The sequence below is a fragment of the Odocoileus virginianus genome, chromosome 9 (assembly GCF_023699985.2).
Source record: "Odocoileus virginianus isolate 20LAN1187 ecotype Illinois chromosome 9, Ovbor_1.2, whole genome shotgun sequence".
Taxonomy (NCBI): Eukaryota; Metazoa; Chordata; class Mammalia; order Artiodactyla; family Cervidae; genus Odocoileus; species Odocoileus virginianus.
Window position 1 is genome coordinate 55,876,180 of NC_069682.1, and position 20,223 is coordinate 55,896,402.

The 20,223-nt window shown below is 46.1% G+C and overlaps 1 protein-coding gene across 1 annotated transcript in view; it reads right to left on the bottom strand.

Moving 5' to 3' along the window:
- Positions 1 to 9,300: 9,300 nt before the first annotated feature.
- The window catches only part of FAM110A (family with sequence similarity 110 member A), a 96,697-nt gene continuing 85,774 nt past the window's right edge, over positions 9,301 to 20,223 (bottom strand). Inside the window, exon 2 of the transcript XR_011489587.1 lies at positions 9,301 to 9,529. The gene's annotated coding sequence lies outside the window, so the exon portion shown is untranslated. The remainder of the gene's footprint in view (positions 9,530 to 20,223) is intronic.

The window sequence follows — 20,223 nt, forward strand, 5'->3', positions numbered from 1 at the left end:
TCTATTCTGGAGGTTTGTGGTTCCTTTTTGTTGTGGAGGTTTCACCCAGTGGGTGGGGTTGGACGATTGACTTGTCAAGGTTTCCTGGTTAGGGAAGCTTGCATCAGTGTTCTGGTGCATGGAACTGGATTTCTTCTCTCTGGAGTGCAATGGAGTGACCAGTAATGAGTTTTGAGATGGGTCTATGTGTTAGGTGTGACTTTGGGCAGCCTGTATGTTGACGCGCAGGGCTATGTTCCTGAGTTGCTGGAGAATTTGCGTGGTATGTCTTGCTCTGAAACTTACTGGCTCATGGGTGGTGGTTGGTTTCAGTGTAGGTATGGAGGCTTTTGGATGGTCTCTTGTTACTTAATGTTCCGTGTGTTCAGGAGTTTTCTGGTGTTCTCAGGTTTTGGGCTTAAGTCTCCTGCCTCTGGATTTCAGTTTTATTCTTCCAGTAGTCTCACGACTTCTCCAACTATACAGCACTGATAATAAAACTTCTACATTAATGGTGAAAAGATTCTCCACCATGAGGAACACCCAGAGAGGTTCACAGAGTTACATGAAAAAGAGGAGAGGGAGGAGGGAGATAGAGATGAGCAGGAGGGGAAAAGGGGGGACTCAAGAGGAGAGAGACAGATCTACGCAGTTGTCTGTTCCCAAAGTGTTCTCCGTAGCCCAGACAGCCACAAAGATTCACAGAATTGGATTGGGAAGAGAAGGGGAGAGGAGGAAATAGAGGTGTTCTGAGGTAGAAAACGGAGAGCCAAAAGTGGGAGAGAGTAATCAACACACTCCTGAATAAAAATGGGAGCTGAATATTGGATTCTTAAATGTCCAAAATTTTTATCACATACTGAAAAACAAAGATTAAAAATCTAGAGTAGAGGTTAGACTGTTAAAAATACAATATTAAAAACAAAAACACAAAAAATTTTAGAAATATATATGAAGTTCAGTTTAAAAATAGGGCTTCTCTTTTTTTTTTTTTTGCAAGGTTATAGTGAAATGAAAATGAAAATTAAAGAGTAGTAGAGGAGTAATAGAGGACTTTAAAAGAAAATAAGAGAAAAAAAAAGAAAAAAAAATAAGAAAAAATTCTTTTCCTAATTAAAAAAAATCATGAAAACGAAAGTTAAGGAGTAATGGGGGAGTAATAGGGAATTTTAAAAGAAAATAAAAGAGAAAAAATAAAAAAGTAAAGAAAAGAAAAAAATTTTTTTAATTAAAAAAATATATATATCTAGGAATTTCTCTGGAGCTGTTGCGGTCAGTGTGGGTTCGGTTCAGTTTCAGATAGCTCCTCGTTCCAGCTTACATTTCTCGATATCTATAGGCCCCTCCCGGTGTAGTCGGTGTTGCCTACAGGGATTTTAATCTGTTGTACCGGTCCCTTCTGAAGTGGTTCCTTTTGTTTATCTGGCTTCTGTTTGCCAGTCTCTTCAGTGTCTAATTTCTGCCCTGACACAGGCGGGCAGAGGTGGTCTCTTGTTCAGGTTCGCTAGTTCAGTCGCACTGCGGGGAGGCAGGGGCGCTGCTTTCCCAGTCTACGCTGCTCAGGCTCCCGGCTGCTCTATATGGAGCGTGCCCTGTGTTGCGTGCGGTTCCAGTTTTCGGGTACTCCACAAAAGCACGGACTCGGTTGCGCCTGCGTTTTGTGCCTTCCCCGGCCTGAGCAGCTCAGGCAGCCAGGAGCTTGACGGGCACACTCTCCCCGGGTGCGGTGCACCTTCTCCCCTCCGCGGCCCCAGCCTCAGTTTCCGCCCATGGCGGTCGGGTGCCTGCGCCCTGTGTCTCGCCGCGACCCTCCCGGCGGATGTTGACCATCCAGAATCTCAGGAAGTCTTTGGTTAGAAACTGGAGGCCTGTTTGCAGTGTGGTAGGGGGTGCCGTCTCTGGGGCCGAATTTGCCCCTTTCCCCTCCCCCCTGCCTCCTGCCTCCCGCAGAGCTGGGCAGGTCCACAGCCGGCTAGCTCTTCTCTGGACTTGCTCAGACCCTTTGTTCTGCGAACGGCCGGCAGTGTGTTCTGGCCGGTTAATTTTCTCTCCCTCTTTTGCTATCCCACAGTTTACGTTGCTGTCTCACAAAAGCTCCCTCCAATTTCCCTCAGGGCACTCAAGCCCTGTCCTTACCCTAAGCGATGCTGCCCGCTCCTCTCCGTTCCGCCCCCACTTGCTGGTGGCAGATGCGGGCGTCTGGGGTACTTTCCTGCTGGGAGTTGCTTTTAAGCACGTAATCTGTGGGTTTTATTTATTTTTCCTCCCAGTTAGGTTGCCCTCCGAGATTCGAAAACTTCCCCCAGGCCCGCCAGTGTGAGGCTTTCCTGGTGTTTGGAAACTTCCTCTATTAAGACTCCCTTCCCGGGATGGGTCTCCGTCCCTAGCTCTTTTGTCTCTCTTTTTATCTTATATTTTGTCCTACCTCCTTTCGAAGACAATGGGCTGCTTTTCTGGGTGCCTGATGTCCTCAGCTAGCGACCAGAAGTTGTTTTGTGAAGTTTGCTCAGCGTTCAATTGTTCTTTCGATGAATCTGTAGGGGAGAAAGTGGTCTCCCCATCCTATTCGTCCGCCATCTTGGCTCCTCCTCTCGTTTATTTTCTAAATAATTGTTTTTCTATAAAACAGTATGTGTGTGCATGCTCAGTTGCTTCAGTCATATACAACTCTTTGCCACCCTATGGGTTGTAGCCCGCCAGGCTCCTCTGTTCATGGGATTCTCCAGGCAAGAATACTGGAGTGGTGGAGAAGGAACTGACAACCTATGGAGAAGGAACTGGCAACCTACTCCAGTATTCTTGCCTGGAGAATCCCAGGGACGGAGGAGCCTGGTGGGCTGCTGTCTATGGGGTCGCACAGAGTCAGACACGACTGAAGCGACTTAGCAGCAGCAGCAGCATACTGTTTTCCATTGTGGCTGCACAGATTTACCTTCCTTCCAACAAAGCACACAGGTTCCCTTCCGTTTGTATCCTCACCAACATTTGTTATTTCCTTTGGAGAATGGCTGTTCTAACAGGTGTGAGGTGTTAACTGATTGTGGCTTTCTTGGTTTACACTTCCCTGATTAGTCACATTGAGCATCTTTTCAGGTATGCATTATCTATGTGTGTCTTTCAGCTGTTTGGGTTTTTGTTTTTGTTTTTTGGCAATTCCATACAAATTTTAGAATTGTTTCATTTCTTTGAAAAATACCATTGGAATTTTTATAGGGATTGCACCGAACCTGTAGTATGGACATCATAACAATATTAAATTTTACAGTCCCTGGGGGAAAAAAAAAAAGAATACTGGAGTGGGTTGCCATGCCCTTCTCCAGGGATTTTCCCAAACCAGGGACCAAACTAGAGTCTCTTAAGTCTCCTGCATTGGCCAATGGGTTCTTTACTGCTAGCGCCAACTAGTGAGTGAAGTCGCTCAGTCGTGTCTTACTTTGCTACCCCATGGACTGTAGCCTACCAGGCTCCTCCGTCCATGGAATTTTCCAGGCAAGAGTATTGGAGTGGGTTGCCATTTCCTTCTCCAGAGGATCTCCCTGACCCTTTGCCTACCTTTTTCAGTTCAGTTCAGTGGCTCAGTCACGTCTGACTCTTTGCAACTCCATGGATTGCAGCACAGCAGGATTCCCTGTCCATCACCAACTCTCAGAGTTTACTCAAACTCATGTCCATAGAGTCGGTGATGCCATCCAACCATCTCATCCTCTGTCATCCCCTTCACTCCCACCTTCAATCTTTTGAGTCAGTTCTTCATATCAGGTGTCCAAAGTACTGGAGTTTCAGCTTCAGCATCAGTCCTTCCAATGAATATTCAGGACTGATTTCCTTTAGGATGGACTGGTTGGATCTCCTTGCAGTCCAAGGGACTCTCAAGAGTCTTCTCCAACACCACAGTTCAAAAGCATCAATTTTTCTGCACTCAGCTTTCTTTATAGTCCAACTCTCACATCCACACATGACCACTGGGAAAACCATAGCTTTGACTAGATGGACCTTTGTTGGCAAAGTAATGTCTCTGCTTTTTAATATGCTGTCTAGGTTGATCATAGCTTTTCTTCCAAGGAGAAAGTGACTTTTAATTTCATGGCTGCAGTCACAATCTGCAGTGATTTTGGAGCCCCGCAAAATAAAGTCTGTCACTGTTTCCATCATTTCCCCATCTATTTGCCTGAAGTGATGGGACTGGATGCCATGATCTTAGTTTTCTGAATGTTGAGTTTTAAGCCAACTTTTTCACTCTCCTCTTTCACTTTCATCAAGAGGCTCTTTAGTTCTTCTTTGCTTTCTGCCATAAGGGTGGTGTCATCTGCATATCTGAGGTTATCAATATTTCTCCCTGCAATCTTGATTACAGCTTGTGCTTCATCCAGCCTGGCATTTCTCATGATGTATTCTGTATATAAGTTAAATAAGCAGGGTGACAATATACAGCTTTGACATACGCCTTTCCCAATTTGGAACCAGTCTTTTGTTCCACGTCCAGTTTTAGCTGTTGCTTCTTGACATGCATACAGATTTTTTTTTTTCTGTTCTTCAAGAAAGGCCTCATTGGTAGACAAAATAGTATTCAGAGTTTATAGTCCGGCTACCCAGTTTCCAATGCTGGCTCTGCCTTGAGTTTGATTTTGGCCAAATCATTTCACTGCTACGGATCCCCAATGCTTACACCATGAAACAGGCTACTGTGTAAATTAAGCCAGATATGGTATGCAAGAGGTTCTGTCACAGGTGGGCCTCAGCCCATGGTAGCTGCCTTCCATTCTCTTTTCATTCGGTTTGCAGAAACTGAAGATGAATTTTCTAGCTGTGTTTTGCAGTGGCATTTGTCCAACTTTTTCCTTTTCCTTTAGACCAAGTGCCCCTTGAGGCCAAGGACTGTGTCTGATTTATTTTTGTATCCACAGCCCAGAGGCTATCAATGCTCAGGAAATGCCTGGAGACTGCAATATTCCACTTATCCACTCAACGAATGTTTACTGAGCTCCTACTGTGTGCCAGGTGTTCAGTGGGGAGACAGAAGTGAATGCCTTAGACACAGTCCATGCTATCGGGAGCCCACACTGTAATGAAGGAGACAGACAACAGACCAACAAATTTAAAACACGATGTCAGATGGTTAGAATACCATGAAGAAACTCCAGTGGAGAAAGGGATAAAGAGTTTGTTTGATAGGGTGCCCAAAGAAGGCCTGTCTATAAAGCTGAGCTCAAAACCATGGCTTCGTGCCACACTCTCTTCTCTCTGGTAGATGCACTTCTCTACCTGAAGCATCCCAGGGGAAGTCATGCCATCAGCTCTCACACTCCCATGCCAGTCTATGTTCCTGGTCCAGATCTGAACCCATCCCATACGCTGTCAGGCCTCCCTGAGGTCCCCAGCACCCTGAAGACCTTCCTGAATCTGATTCCCCTTGCTCTTGCAGTAGGTGGAGATGGGATGGGGAAGTTATTGGACAGAAATCTGGAGGCAGACATCCTGCCTGTCCAGATCCCAGCCTTGTGGGAAGATGAAGTGACAGAGGGACCATTCCCTTCCCATTTGAAGCCCGGGTCTTCCTGATACACATACATACGAGGCAGGCCTTCCTTTTTCACACTTTCTTTCTTGTGTTGGGCCTTTGTCCCTACCGTGCCTTCTGCTGGAAGGTGCCCGACCACCCCTGACCACCCCTCCAACCTTGCTCAAATGCTCCTCTACCAAAGCAGCATTTCCTTACCCTGACTAGGTTGAGACCATGTTACACTGATTCAGGGTTCCCTGGAGCCGCCTCCTTTCCAGCATTTGTCACAAATGGATTAATTTTCTGTTTTTTGCTTTACATCACATTCTTGCACTAAATATGAACCAACAAGGATCGCATTTCTTCTCATTTGTTCTTGAATCCACAGGGCCAAGCACAGTTCTACACGTGTAGCAATTGCTCAATAGATATGTATCAGATGGATGTGCGAATGAATGGAGGCATGGATGGATGAATTCTTAGTAGATGCAGAGAGTACCTTCACTCATCCTTATGCTGAAAGTAAAGGGAAAGTGTTAGTTGCTCAGTCATGTCTGACTCTTTGTGACCCCAGAGACTATAACCCACCAGCCTCCACTTCCATGGAGTTCTCCAGGCAAGGATACTGGAGTGGGTAGACATTTACTTCTCCAGGGGATCTTCCCAACCCAGGGATCAAACCAGGGTCTCTTGCATTGCAAACAGATTCTTTACCATCTGATCTGCTAGGGAAACCCACCCTTATGTTTATTAGAAATAACAATCATCACCATCACTTACTATGATTTTTCAGTATTTTTTTCTGCCTTGTTTCCTGTCCTCACAAGCAATCACACAATGAGGTGGGTGGTGATTCTCATTTGCTGATGAGGTTCAGTGCCTTCTATTTGGTGGTCCAACACCTTAATCATCATGACCAAGCATGATCATGACCAAGAGTCATGCTTCTTCTTCCTGATACTACCTGTTTCTGTTTTAATCAGCTTCATTAAGTTATAATTTACATACCATAAAAGTTTATGTTTATAGTTCATTATGTTTAAAAAATCCATACATCTGTGTGCCTACCACTCTGATCCAGAATAGAGCACCCCCATAACCCTCAAATGTCCCTTTGTTATGTTCCTTCCCAGTCAATTTCTACCTTTAAGTCCCCAGCCCAGGCAACCACTGATCTGCTTCCTGTCACTATAGATTAGCTCTCTCTTTGTTACGGTTCTGTATGAATAGACTCACTCAGTATGAATTCTTTTGTGGTTTTGGCTTCTTTGACTTAGGATAATGCTTTTGAGATTCATCTTTGTTTTTCTACATAGTTCGCTCCTTTTCATGGCTAAGTAGTACTCCATGGTGTGCATGTACCATGATTTGTTTATCCAGTCACAAAATGGTACATTTGGCTGTTTTCATTTGGGAGTAATTTTCACTTCAGGGCAATTTTTAATTATGGATAATGCTGTTTATAGGAACATATGTATACATATTTGTGGGCATATGTTTTCATTTCCTTTGGATAAATACCTAATAGAAGAATTGCTGAATTTTATGGTAAGTATATGTTTAACTTAAAAAAAAATGCCAAATTGTTTTCCAAAGTGGCCGTACCATTTTGCCTTCCCACCAGAAATCAATGGGAGTGCCATTTGCTCCACATGTTCAGCCTTTTTGACTGGAGTCATTAGGTGAAATGTGTGGTAGTCTCTCACTGTGGCTTTAATTTACATTTCATTAAGGACTAATGGAGTTCCTTCCTGTGGCTCAGACGGTAAAGAATCTACCTGCAATGCAGGAGACTCGGATTCGATCCCTGGGTGGGGAAGATCCCCTGGAGAAGGAAATGGCAATCCGCTCCAGTATTCTTGCCTGGAGAATTCCAAGGACAGAGGAGCCTGGGTCAGGGGGGCTAGAATCCATGGGATCACAGAGAGTTGGACACAACTGAGCAACTAACACTTAATGACTAATGCTTCTGAAGACCTTTTCATGTGAGTATTTACATTTGTATCTTTTCCTTCATTGAGAGTTTGTTCAAAACTTTGGCCATGTTTGTGAGGGATTGTTTGTTTTCTTGTTCTTAAGTTTTGAGATTTCTTTCTATACTCGGATATTTCTCAGATATGTATTATGCAGATATTTTCCCCTAGCCTGTGACTTGATTTCTCATTATTTTCATTGTGTCTTAGAAGAATAAAAACAATTAACTTTGATGACTTTCAGTTTATCAATCTTTGAGGTATACCTCTGATTTTTGTGCCAATACCACACTATTTTATCAATTTATCAAACTTTTCTCTTATGAGTCATGCTTTTGTCGTCCTTAGAAATCTTGGCTTAGGTTGCTTTTGTAATTTAATATATCATGGATCTTTCCAGCAACCTCACTTTTAATAGCTCCTTGGTTTTCAGCCCATGAACTTGCTAAGGCTTCCTATTCCCCTTGTGGAAGAGGAGTCCAGGCAGGAGGCCACTAAATCCCAAAAGCTGGACCAGTGGGGCCTCTTTCCCATCTCTACAAATGTCACTTCCTCAGAAAATCCACACACACATCCACCTAGTTACCCTACTCAGCATCAACCCGTCTAGCCAGCCAGCTCTGTGAGGAGGGGCCATTTTGTTCACAGTGCTTCCCCACTGCCTAGAGAGAAGTGCTGGGCACAGTGGGCATACAGTAAATAAACAAGAATATAAATAATACAAAAGTGAATGAATGAATACTGTATGTGGAGCACTGAGCCCTATGCCTGGTACACAGAAAATCTCACTGAACAGATATTGTGATGACTGCCAGAGGGAACCTTCATTGACTGTTACATTAGCCAGGGTATGTTGGTGGATTCATTTCCAAGGGGCTGCCATAACAAAGTACAGCTAACCACAACGTTTTAAACAACAGAAATGCATTCTCTCACAGCTCTGGAAGCTAGAAATCAAGGTGTCAGCAGGGCCATGTTTCCTCAGAGAAATGTGTAGGTCCTTCCCAGCCTCTGGCTTCCAGTGATGGCCACCAATCCTTAGAGTTCCATGGCTTGCAGCTGACTCACTCCACAGGTATCCTGTCCTGGTATTGGAACTGAGCAGGACCCTGTGGGGCCTTCCCAGGTACAAAAGCCCCTCAGTGTTCCCCGTTTCTTACTTGTAGAGAAAAAGTTTTAATCTCCTAGGCCTTCCCTGAGTTCCAAAGAGCAGACTCATGCAGTTACTAATTATGGAAGTGAGGGAACATAGAAACAAAGGAAAAGTAGACAAGCAAGAAAACTGATGATAATATAAACAATGGTTCAATGATACAACAAACTCCTAGTTCCTCCCTAAGGGATATACATAACAATTACATATTCCCCCGAGTGATATATAATAACAAGTGGAAGATGGTGACTACATGCTGACCACAAGCAGGGAGACCCCAGACTGGTTGGAACCAGAAGATTGATGGTTAAGAGTCCTGAAACATCACCCTGTTACTTCACCACCAACCAATCAGAAGAAAATACATGAGCTGCAACCCTCACCCCAAATGCTTCCTTTAAAAACCTTCCCTGAGAGCCAGTAGGGATTTCAGGTCTTTTGAGCATGCACTGCCCATTCTCCTTGCTTTGTGCCCTGCAATAAACACCATAATTTCCTAGTAGAACCTAGTGTCAGTAGGCTGACTTTGCTGCCCAGGGAGTGAGTGGACCTGAATTCCATTTGGTAACAGTAGCTTCACATTATCTTCTTAAGAGGACACCAGGAATATTGGATTAAGGACCCATTCTACTCCACCATGATCTTATCGTAACTAATTATGTCCACAATGATCCCTTTTTCCAAATAAGCTCACATTTGGGGGGTTAAGACTTTAACATATATTTTGAGGAACTCAGGTCAGACCAAAATAGCATTTGTTATGCTGATATAACAAACAGCACGATACAACAATGGTTTCTTTCTTCTTTCTCATCCTTCTTGTCCCCAATGGGAATCATCAGGTGAGTTCATGGGAGCCTCGCTGGAACCAAAAATTTTGACCATTCGATGCTACTGCTGTCTCAACACAGGGTTTCAGGTTCTCTGCAGTAAGGAAAGGAAGCAGAAAATCACACCAAGGTTCTTTAAAGTGTCCAGTGGTCAAAGCAAGTCACATGGCCATGCCTAACTTCAAGAAGGAGTGTCTTGGGGGGGAGGAGAGACCTGGAGATGTAGTGGTAGGGATGGGATGTTAACTTAAGTGAACATTAAATACTTAAATTCTTATGTTTGCTTTTACATTTAAATGGTGATACCCTCATGCAGAAGCTTTGGATAAAGAGGGGAAGCAGGGAGAACCAAGGGGACATGAGAAAATTTGCAAGTCTAAGAGTACTGGGACCTGAAAGAGAACCTGCTGGGTACCCATGCCTCGCTGGGTGACACATATGCCACCTTATTTATCCTCATAGTGAGGGAGGGTATTATCTGCCATTCTACTGAGGAGGAACTGAGACTCAGCAACTTGCCTAAGATACACAGCCTCAGTGAGCTGAACAAAAGGAAGAGCTGACTGAAGCCACATCAGCTCTGGTGCTAATGTGTGCTAAATTGCTTCAGTTGTGTTCGACTCTCCCAAATTTGGTGGCTTAACAAAAGAAATATCTACTATCGTCATTTTTCTGTGAGTCACCTGGACAATTTTTCTGGTCTGGACTGTGTGGTCTAGAATGTCTTTAGCTAGGCCTGGGTGGTCAGCGATGGCCTCACTCATCCGGAGTTCAGTTTAATGTCAGCTGGGGTGATAGGATGGCTTGACCACATGTCCTTCATCATCCAACAGGCTAGCTGGGGCTTGCTCACACCACGGTTCCAGGGTCCCAGGTGAGCTAGAGAGAAAGCCCCAGGGCACAACCTCTTTCAGGCCTCACATTTGAAACTGCTTCACTGGCCAAAGCAAGTAACATGGCCAAGGCCAACTTCAAAGGGTGGAGACATAGGCTCCATCTCTTAAAGGGAGGAGCTGGAAAGACACATTGCAAAGAAACATGCTTACAGGGGTGGGGATCTGTGGTCAGTATTGCAGTCTACCCCAAAACAAAACCCAGTGTCCAACAATAGGAAATGAATTAAGAAAGCCTTGGCTGTACAAGTGTAGGCTTATGCCACCATTAAACATGCACTTAGAGAAATATCTTCTGCTGTAGAAAGTACTTCATAATACATCAGTTCAGCTCAGTCACTCAGTCGTCTCCGACTCTCTGTGACCCCACGGACGGCAGCACGCCTAGAGCATTAAATACATAGGAAGTGCAGGCTTTGAAATTACATATACCACTTCATAGCCATCAGATTGCACAGAATTAAAGTGTGACAATACCAAGGGATGCCAGGAGTGTAGAGAATGAAAACTCGATGCAGCCACTCCACTTGGAAGCACAGACTAGAAACCTACCCAGACTGGCCACACATGTCCCCTACATCCCAGAAGGAGCACCCCTCCATTAAGACCCTACATAAGCACTTGGTCATGGCACAAGGGCTAGTGTGTAAGAGCCAGAGAAGCCTGGTTAGGAATTACTGAAGATTGTGCTAACCCCATGTCCATCCACGGAGGCTGAATAAATAGAAAGTAGTGTGATTACATGCTGCACAAAAGCACAGCCGTGGAAAGACGAGGACCCCAGTCACGGGATCTATATGTGACATTTGTGTAGATCTGGGAAACATAGTGTGCCTGCAGGGCATTGCTTACAGTTTAATAGCATACGTTTGAGTATTGAAAACACAAAAATGGTACCACTATTTATGGATACGTACATATGGACCTGTGGGCCTGGAGGAGAGAAAATGAGACTGGAGAAGGAGGATGTCAGGGAGGCCAACTTAACCTGTAGTAGTATATCATGTCTTTAACAAATCTAGGAAAACTTGCAAAATGTTGACAGGTGCCCATTTGGAGTGATGGGTATAGGGAGTGGTATTATATTACCCTGTGCATTTTTTAAGTTCCTGTGTCAAAAAAATAAATCCAGTGTAAGTAAAATGAAATTAAAAATGACTTGGAAAATGTTGCTTTGAGGTTTGGGGGAGGTTTGTTTAGGGTTTCGTTTTGTTTTTTTCTTTTTTTCTAGAAAACCACCCCAAAATATGTGCATCTATTTGTAGAATGGTTGGGGGAAAGATATTCCAAAATGCTAGCTATGGTTTTTGCCCCTGGCTTGGGAGAGCACAGGCACCATGTATTTTTTCCCTTCTGGCTAATATGTATCTTCTGATTCTTCTGCGAGGGACATGCTGTGCTCGTTTAATAAAAACAAACAAAATACAGAGGGGCCTGTTGGTTCTCTGGGTCACAGGCTCCCCTGGGCCTCCCGGGGATGCCAGGTTCCAAAATAGATCTGCCCTCCGACCTGGCAGCCTCACTCTTCACGTCCTGCAGTGAGTGCCAGGCGTGGGCTCAGAGGCAGTGGGGCTCCCCAGGCCTGAGAAAGGACGGACGTGGATGGTGGCCCAGCCCGAGCAGCACAGCCACGAGGTGCATGTACTCCATCCTGGTCCCCTCTGGGATGGCAGAGCCCACACGGTGCCATCGTTCAGAGGGGAAACCAAGGCCCACATGGAGACTCTGGGGAGAGCCAATTGTTGCTAACAGCAGAGGCAGCCGTCTGAAGCTTGTCTGGTGGGGACCGGACTGGGTGCTGATATGGTGGGTGACTTTGGACAAATCCCAGAGTATTCCTGGGCCCATTTCTCTGGCAGTCCCAATGGAAATAATCTCACTTCCTCCAACACCTTTAGCCATCAGAAGGTCTGGAGGACGTTTTCGTGCAAAGAGATGCTGGATCTTTCCCATAACAGCAGGGGTAGTAATAACAGCTACCAACGATTAAGCACTTCTGCACTAAACACTTAAATGGCATTTTCTCTGCCCTTCTGTGGCAGATTATATTTTTCCAAAAAAGGCCACATCTCTCATCCCACATGCTCTTCCAAAACCTGGCCACTCTCCATTAAGAGGTAGTCTGTTGCCCTGCTCCTTGAACTCAGATGGGACTTCATGACTGCCTCTATGAATAGAGTGGAGAAGAGCTGGCCTTGCATGATTCATGAGGCTAGGTCGTAAAGGTTATATGCCTTCTGCCTGATTCTCTTGAAATGATCCCCCCTGATACCCAGGCCAGTCATGAACCACCCCCAGCCCCCTTACATGGAGAGGCCGTACATAGTCATTAGGGCCGACGGCCCCAGTTGAGATCTCAGTTATATCAACGGATGAGCTTTCAGATGATTCCAGGTTCTAGCCCTCAGCTGCCCCAGCTAATGTCGAATGGAGTCACATCAAGCCATCCCCAATAAATCTGGCTTAAATTGCATGTCTATGAGTAAAATAGGTGTTGCCCTTGCTTTAGATCACCAAGCATTGGCTACTTTATTACATAGCCCTGGTAACTGGAAGCGCCACTGCAATACCTTGCTAATGAGGGATTGTTCTCCCATTATACAGATGAAGAAACCAAGTCTCACCTCCCAAAGTAGAATCAAGATTCAGTGTCATGAGTGGGGAGCTCTTAATCGATAGGTGTGGGTCACAGGAGTGACCTCAATATCCAGCCTGGGTCCCTCCTGATCCATTGATTTTATTGTGGCTCTAGGTTTGGGTGGCAGAAAGCAGGGGCAGGAAACAATTGACAGACTGCTGTCTTGAGGGGAAAGTATCATGGGGATACCATGACTTCTGTTCCACAAGAACCCTCTTGGCCTCCTGAGGGACACTGACAGATCATCCTCAGTGTGGTCAGCAGCTCTGAGCTTCTGCCAGGACTCACCCCATTGCCACCAGAGGCCCTGGGAGATGCCAGGTCATGTTCTCAGGGAAGTGAAGAGTAGAGAACAAGAGGCTTGGGAAGCTTCAAGTTGCCTGCTTGCAACCCTCAGTTATCACCCTGGGTGTTGAAATGTAGGAAGTTTGAAAGGGAAGGGGAGGGGGAAGTAATGGATTGCAGAGATGAGGCCAGGAGTGGGAGACTCAGACCTGTGACTTAATCCTCTTCTTTGGATCCAAAATCAACAAGTGACTCTCCCAAGAATGATCCCATTTTCTCCGCCTTTGTTCCTAGGAGCAGGAAGGGCCATGCTTCTAAGAAAATCGATTCCAGTGTGTGACTTGGGGCAAAGTTGCTTCATGAGCTAAATGTGAGGTAGGAACTCATGGAATCCCCAGTTACGCTAAGGCTCCACTGGCTTGGCGGCAGGGAGACCAAGAAACCAATTGATGAATGACTAGGATGGGGAGGCAGTGGGCAGGTGGTCTGCACCCATCAATATGCATCTCCCTCCTGGTCTCACTTTCCCAGGTCTCCTTGAGAACCACCCTACCCTTCCCTCTATCACTTTGGGTGCCATGAGGTTGACCCATGAGAGGCATATAGCCCAGCCTGACCAACCAGAGTATTTCATCCCTCTGGCTACAGTAGTTGGCTCAGGAATGGCCATGTGACAAGCCAGAACTTTCCCAAGAGCTATCAGGAAAGAGGGTCTCCATTTCTGGGGCGGAGGCAGGGGGTTTGCTAAGTTGACAGATTGGAGCTGCTGTCATCAATTGTGGAGGTAATGGTGGTGGGAACTGTCAGAGGATAAGCTAACATAGAAAAACAAGAGCCTAGAGTTGGAGGAAAAGGAGGGTGGGGAAGAATTCCTAATATCATTTGAGTACCTGGATCCAGCTATGCCTGAAGCTAAATATCCCTACACTTTTCAGTTTCATCAGCCAATAAGTTCTCTTTTGCTCCAAGACATTTGAGTAAAAGCCAAATTCTCCAGATGGATATGAGTATTTTCTCCAAGCTCTGGCTCCATGGCAACAACAGGCCAGCAAAGGGAAAATAAAGCAGGGCTAGAGGGGTTGTTTTAAGTGTTTGGAGGCAAGATACTTGAAATATCCCAAACTAAGTTCCTGGGGCCCTTGCTCTGGAAAGGGTGATTTCCTGAGTCTCCACCTGGGGACTGCAGCTCCAACCCGCATCCCAAAGTGGAGATTGTAGGGCACAGGAGACTACTCAACAAGCACTCTTGAGAACCTACTATGATGCTGACCTTTGAATAGGCAACATAGAAATGGAAAGTGTGATTGATACTCTGAAAAGGTTTTCAAACTAGAGGGGGATAAAAGCCTGCAAACAAGGGCGAAAACTGTGAGAAGCACAGGCAGGGGGCCTCGGGCTTCTAAAGAAAGAGGACCTGTGTGCACCAAAGGAGGGAGGTTGATGGAGAAGTCTTCCCAGAGACGGTGATACCTGAGGTTAAGACCCAGAGGACAGGTAGAAGGAAGTCAGTGAACAAAGGTGAAGAGGATTGTCCAAGCAGAGGTTACTACAAACAAAGGTACTGAGCTGGAGAGAGTAGAGAGTGTGTTGGAAAGTAAAAGCAATACCTCATTATAAAGTACCAAGTCCTAGGATAAGAGCAATGAGGCTGAAGGCCAGATCCTGCGGGGATTTATAAATCATGTAAGTAATTTGGAGTTTCAAACTGAAGGGTTTTAATCAAAGGAGTTGGGAGCTGCATTTGTGTCTTAGAAAAATCACTGACTATAGCACCAAAGATGGATTAACAAGAAGAGTTCAGTCCCGAGGCTATTATTCTCCCCTTAGCAAGGGATGAAGATGCTGCGCTAAAGAAGTGACAGTCAGGAACGATGACAACGTTGGCTGTCATCGTATCAGTTTTTTAATCCTTTTAACAATTCTACCAGGTAATGGCTAACATCAACCCCATTTGACAGAATAGAAAACTGAAGTACAGATGAAGCACTTTGGCCTAGCCCATACATTTGGGAGATGGGAAAGTCAGAATTCCAACTCAGACAGGCTGGCTCTAGTATGCTCAGAAGAGTGAAGAGGGGCACAGAGGGGAGAACTATTTAAAGGGTCATGTTGGCAGAACAGGTTTGATTGGGTGACAGGTGGGGTGAAGTGGATGGTGGGGCCTCAAGTCTCCCTGGCAAGACTGGCTGTGTAATTTGAAAGGCCCAGTGCAGAATGAAAAGGGCCAGACCCTGTGTTCAGAACTTATTAAGAATCTTGAGATGGTACCAGCAGAGCATTAAACCAAGCCATGGGAGCCTTCTTGGGAGTGGGGCCCTGTGTGACCACAGAGGTCATCACACACCCATGAAGCCAAGCCTGCTTCCAGGCTTCTGGTCCAGGTGCCTGGTCAGGTTGGGCAATTCCCAGAGATGGAAGAACCCAGAAGAAACTCATTTGGAGTGGAGTCAGAAGAGGAGAAAATGGGGAGTTCTGTTTGAGACCTAAGGGAGTCATTTCCAGAAGGCATGGTTCTGGGTCTGGTGCTCAGAAGGAAATTCAGGGCTGGGAGTCCACGGCACAGAGCATGCTGGTCACCAAAGTCCGTTCCAGGTCCAAAGTTCACTGCTGAGCTTGCCAACTGACCCCAGGTGGCATCTTTCCAGTTTCCTCTCTGGGTTCAGCCACTAGCTCCTCCTGCCTGCTGCCACCTGGATACCTGCTGCTTCTCATGGGAATGGCTGGCTCCCATTTCCCTGAAGTTCAAGAGGTAACTTTGTAAACCCTCCACCTCCCAGCCAGACCTATGCCCAGACCATCTCCGACACTGGCCCCAAGGCCCTATGTTCAAAGATCCTGTGGCCTGACAGTGTGCAAACTTCCCCCCAGACCTCTCCTCTGCAAGATCTCAGGAGACGTGGTCAAGCCTGTTCACGTCCTCCAGCCAAGAAGGAGGAAGCTTCGGCCCCAAATGCTAATCTGCCCTAGGCCTCCCAGCTGGGACTTGCCCTGGAGTTACAGCCCCATGGGAGCCCCACAGACTCCTGCCCCTTGTCGGTCCTACAGGAAGAGCCTGACTCAAGCATTCATTCATTCATTCAATAGATATTTATTTACTGAGAACATACTGTATATCAAATGCTGAGAACAGAGGGAGATGAGTAATTACACAAGTAATTAACTTCTGAGCACCTTGAGAAGGCTAAAGATAAAGGGGTGGGGCTCCAAGAGGAGCAATTCTGGTTTGGACAGGGCTGAGCCGCCTAAGTGTCCGTTCTTTGACCTGTAGATTTTCCCAAAGGTGGCTACTTCAATGCACTTTCCTGTCCTGCAAGCTCATCGTATGACAATGATACTCCTCCACTGAGGGATGATGTCCTGCCCTGAACCTGGGCAGACCCTGATCATATGGTAGAGCTTCCACTGAATGACTTCCCAGGCTAGGTCATAAAAGGCAATGTAGGGACTTCCCTGGTGATTCAGTGGTTAAGACTCCGGGCTCCCAATGCAGGGGGCACCAGGTTCAATCTCTGGTCAGCGAGCTAGATTCCACATGCTGTGTTATGGCCAAAAATAAAAATAAAAATGATGTAACTTCCACCTGGCTCTCTGGGGATACATGCCTTTGTAGCCTGGAGGGACTAGGAAGGAAAGCCAGCTGCCCAAAGTCACCGTGCTGGAGACATCATTGCAGGGAGTGAGAGGGGTGCTCACTTAGGTGCTGACAGGTGAGAGAAACCTTCAAGATGACCCTGATTCAGCCACCAGTGAAGAACCAACTCACTGGAAAAGACTCTGATGCCAGGAAAGATAGAAGGCAGGAGGAGAAGCGGGCAACAGAGGATGAGATGGTTGGATGGCATCATCAACTCAACGGACATGAGCTTGAGCAAGCTCCAGGAGATAGTGAAGGACAGGGAAGCCTGGTGTGCTTCAGTTCATGGGGTTGCAAAGAGCTGGACACAACTGAGCAACTGAACCACAGAAGCCACCATCTATCTTCAACCTCATCAGAGACTGGAGTAGACTGCCCAGCTGAGCTGCTCCTGAATTCCTGACCCACAGAAACCCCAAGATAATACATGGTTATTTTTTATTTAAACCACTAAGTCTTGAGGTCCTTTTCTGGCAGCCACAGTAACTGGAATGCTGATGAAAGGTGGAAGAGGTGAGGACATGTGGACAGTAGTTTCTGGACAGAGAAAGCAGCGTATGCAAAGGTCCTGAGGTGAGAAGGAAGTGCTGAAATGAAGGTGTGAAGGCTGGCAAGCTTTCCAAAACTCTTCTTTTGATTCTACCTGCATTTCTCCTATGAATAGGTAAGCCTATTTCCTCTCTGTGCAGAGCACCCTTCTGTGTTCGTGCAATTATGGGGCCCATGTCTACTTAATTAAGTAGGGGGGAGGGAGTAGGTAACATTCATTCATTCTTTTAACCAGTAAGATTAAATGCATTACCTGTGCCAGGAGCTTCCTTTGTTATCTCGATGCCTCTGTGTGTGTGTGTGTGTGTGTGTGTGTGTGTGTGTGTGTGTGAGCTAAGTCGTTTCAATCACATCCAGCTCTTTGTGACCCTATGGACTATAGCCCACCAGGCTCCTCTGTCCATGTGATTCTCCAGGTGAGAATACTAGAGTGGGTTGCCACGCCCTCCTCCAGAGGATCTTCTCGATCAAGGGATCAAACCCGCGTCTCTTAGGTCTCCTGCATTGGCAGGTGGGTTCTTTACCACTAGCGCCTCCTGGGAAGCCCATCTTCCAGTGTTAATGCTCCCTCCAGTGTATGGATGAGGAGGCCGAGGTTGAGAGGCGGTGTGCTCACGCACTGCCTTGACAGGTAAGTGGAAGGAAGTGGAATGGGTCCTGAGGCCAGCGTGGCTGGCCAGTTCTAGTTCCCGATCAAGTCCCTCCATAGTTTTTCTGTTTGTTTTAGGGCTTTGTTGTGTTGTGTTTTTTTTATTTGGAGTATAACTGCTTTGTAATATTGTGTTAGTCCAATGAAGTGAATCAGCTATATGTATACATATATTCCCTCCCTCCTGAATCTACCCTCTAACGCCCCCATCCCAGCCCTCTAGGTCATCACAGAGCACCGAGCTGAGCTCCCTGTGCTATATAGCAGCTTCCCACTGGCTGTCTATTTTACACATGGTAGTGTGCATATGTGAATCCTACTCTCAATTTCTACTACCCTCTCCTTCCGCTGTTGAGTCTGTAAGTCTGCTCTCTGTATCTGTGTCTCTATTTCTGTCCTGAAAATAGGTTTATTTGTACCATTTTTCTAGATTCCATGTCTTGCAAATAGATGGGGAAACAGTAGAAACAGTGGCTGACTTTAATTTGGGGGGCTCCAAAATCACTGCAGATGGTGATTGCAGCCATGAAATTAAAAGACGCTTACTCCTTGGAAAGAAAGTTATGACCAACATAGACAGCATATTAAAAAGCAGAGACATTACTTTGTCAACAAAGGTCCGTCTAGTCAAGGCTATGGTTTTTCCAGTCATCATGTATGGATGTGAGAGTTGGACTATAAAGAAAGCTGAGCACTGAAGAATTGATGCTTTACAACTGTGGTGTTGGAGAAGACTCTTGAGAGTCCCTTGGGCTACAAGGAGATCCAACCAGTCCATACTAAAGGACATCAGCCCTGGGTGTTCATTGGAAGGACTGATGTTGAAGCTGAAACTCCAATACTTTGGCCACCTGATGCAAAGAGCTGACTCATTGGAAAAGACCCTGATGCTGGGAAAGATTGAGGGCAGGAGGAGAAGGGGACAACAGAGGATGAGATGGTTGGATGGCATCACCGACTCAATGGACACGGGTTTGGGTGGACTCTGGGAGTTGGTGATAGACAGGGAGGTCTGGCGTGCTGCAGTTCATGGGGTCACAAAGAGTCAGACACAACTGAGTGACTGAACTGACTGATGTCTTGTGTGACTTTGGGCAAATCATTTTCTTCTCTGGGTTTCAGTTTTCTCCTCTGTAAAATGGGGAGGATAATACTCACTGAAATCAAGTCTCAGCTGGCACACTCCTAAAAATAGTTGCCTTTACTCTGGGCTCATCTGTACCTGGCACTATGATACTTGAGACTTGATACTATGATACTATGATACTCATGAGACTTGAATTAACACACTTCTTCCTTGCAAGGTCGGAGGTGGTGTGACCCAGTTTTCAGTGGAGGCAGAGGTGGGCGAGCAGGGCTCCGTGAATGCTGGTGGCTGATGACCAGCTGCCTTGCCTTTTCCTGCCAAAGGAAATCACATACCTGGTTTCATGGTCTTAGTCCCCCAGATGAGCCCCTAGTTTGCTGCCGTCCCAAGCTAGTCCAGTTCAAAATTCCGTCAGGATTTGGGAAAACAAAGGGGAAAAAAAAATACCAGAAAGCCGGATAGGCCCCCATTCTGGGAAAACAGCAGAGAAAGGCAGCCCACAGAGAAGGGGCCCAACCAATTCCTGGGCGTCCTCTGCCCAGCGACCAGGTCTCCCAAGGACAAATCTTTGCCCTCGTGGGGTTTATATTCCAGTAGGTTGGAGAAGGGGCGATACATAGTAACTACAACACTGACAACAACCAAAACATGTATTTGGCTCATGTATTTGTGCCAGCACTGCTTTGACTCATAATTTTACACCCTGTGAAGTGGATGGTATTAATATTATTTCTCAGTTCACCAAGACGAAAGAGAGGCACAGAGAGGTTAAGTGACTTACCTAAAGTCACACAGCTGATGAGTGGTGGAACCTGGATTTGACTCCGTAAACAGGTAAACAAGTAAATCAAAAATTCCTCTGTCCCCATGCCAAGAACTCATATACATTCCTCATGGATGATATGAGGTTTCCGCCTCAGGGTATGGAGGTTGAGAGAGGTGAAATTATCGGTACAAAGTCTCAGGGTCAGTGGTTGGGGAGGAGGATTTAGAGCTCACTGCCTCTAACTTGGGAGTTGGTCAAGGCACTGCTGTACCTCAGGCTCTTCTCCC